Genomic DNA, 2307 nt, shown 5'->3' with positions numbered 1-2307 from the left:
AGGATCCATGGATGACTTGAAAGTTCTTGAAGCAGAATCATGACACGAAAACAATTTCAAGTAAGATTTCCACTCGAAATAAGATTGTTATAGTTATAGAAATTGAATTAAAGTTTGAATATGATTATTACCTTGTATTAGAAAGATAACCTACTGTAAGTAACAAAGGTTTCTTGATCTTGGATGATTACTTGGAATGGATTTAGAAAACTTGGAAGTAAACTTGCAATCTTGGAAGTATTCTTGATTTTATGAAACTAGAACTTTTGGAATTTATGAAGAACACTTAGAACTTGAAGATAGAACTTGAGAGAGATCAATTAGATGAATAAAATTGAAGAATGAAAGTGTTTGTAGGTGTTTTTGGTCGTTGGTGTATGGATTAGATATAAAGGATATGTAATTTTGTTTTCATATAAATAAGTCATGAATGATTACTCATATTTTTGTAATTTTATGAGATATTTCCTGCTAGTTGCCAAATGATGGTTCCCACATGTGTTAGGTGACTCACATGGGCTGCTAAGAGCTGATCATTGGAGTGTATATACCAATAGTACATACATCTAAAAGCTGTGTATTGTACGAGTACGAATACGGGTGCATACGAGTAGAATTGTTGATGAAACTGAACAAGGATGTAATTGTAAGCATTTTTGTTAAGTAGAAGTATTTTGATAAGTGTCTTGAAGTCTTTCAAAAGTGTATGAATACATATTAAAACACTACATGTATATACATTTTAACTGAGTCGTTAAGTCATCGTTAGTCGTTACATGTAAATGTTGTTTTGAAACCTTTAGGTTAACGATCTTGTTGAATGTTGTTAACCCATTGTATATTATAACAAATGAGATGTTAAATTGTTATATTATCATGATATTATGATATATAATATATCTTAGTATGATATATATACAGTTAAATGTCGTTACAACGATAATCGTTACATATATGTCTCGTTTCGAAATCATTAAGTTAGTAGTCTTATTTTTACATATGTATTTCATTGTTAATACACTTAATAATATATTTACTTATCATTTAACATAATTAACCAAGTGTATCAATATCTTAATATGATTCATATGTACCTAGTAAGACGTTGTTATAACGATAATCGTTATATATATCGTTTTCGAGTTTCTTAAATTAATAGTCTCATTTTTATGTATATAACTCATTGTTAAAATACCTAATGAGATGCATACTTATAATAAAATCATGTTAACAATATATATAACCATATATATGTCATCGTATAGTTTTTACAAGTTTTAACGTTCGTGAATCACCGGTCAACTTGGGTGGTCAATTGTCTATATGAAACCAATTTCAATTAATCAAGTCTTAACAAGTTTGATTGCTTAACATGTTGGAAACACTTAATCATGTAAATACCAAATTTATTTAATATATATATAAACATGGAAAAGTTTGGGTCACTACATCACTTCACTCGAATCACTTTATTTTTTTTATTCTCACACTTTATACATCAGTGATTTTGATACAGCGGTATGAACAATGATTGTAACGATGTGGTTTACAGTCTCATATGACTATGAAAATTTAGATCCTTAAGGAAATTGGATCTTTATGAAAACATTTGATCTTTTGAAAATTCATTCTAGATTTTACCCTAGATAAGTTTTCCGGAATAACCCTTCACCTGTGTTGCAAAATATTTTTGTGGGTTTTGTGGGTTTCAGATTTGAAAATTTTAGTTCAAAACTTGCGGTTTTGTGTCACCCACTTGCTAACCTTGTATTAGGAAAGCAACAGGTCTAGTATACTTTCCCCGTATATTACCTTTCGGTATACTACCGTCCGGTTGTAAAAGAAAGCGTTGAACAAGCAAATGTTAAGGCAATGTCTAATGACATGCAGATGTTCATGGTCTACAACGTGTCGGATGCAATTACTATCCTTTGTAGGAGAAATAGTAAAGATCACCCTATAGTTTTTTGGTATGGCACAAGGTACTGTCTTCGACCATGCTATGTAACCACCGTTCTTACGATTGACACCCGATTTGGTTCAGGTGACCTAATGAATTCCGGTGAATTCTCAGGATTTTACGTTCAATGGTAATGAACGCATTGAAAATAGGTTTTCAGAAAACAAATCGGTTTTAATTTGATCAAAATATTTTCTCGGTCAAGCTCGAGTTTAGATATCATTGAATTTCATGAGTTTGAATTCTCAATCTTTAAGGTCAATCTCAAGGATTGAGTAATATCAGGCTTAAATGCTGATTTTTAATCTTTAAGGAGATTATCCTTTCTGGGGGTCTGATTCATTAGT

Source organism: Rutidosis leptorrhynchoides, chromosome 6, assembly GCF_046630445.1.
Source record: "Rutidosis leptorrhynchoides isolate AG116_Rl617_1_P2 chromosome 6, CSIRO_AGI_Rlap_v1, whole genome shotgun sequence".
Taxonomy (NCBI): domain Eukaryota; kingdom Viridiplantae; phylum Streptophyta; class Magnoliopsida; order Asterales; family Asteraceae; genus Rutidosis; species Rutidosis leptorrhynchoides.
This window is presented reverse-complemented; position numbering follows the sequence as displayed.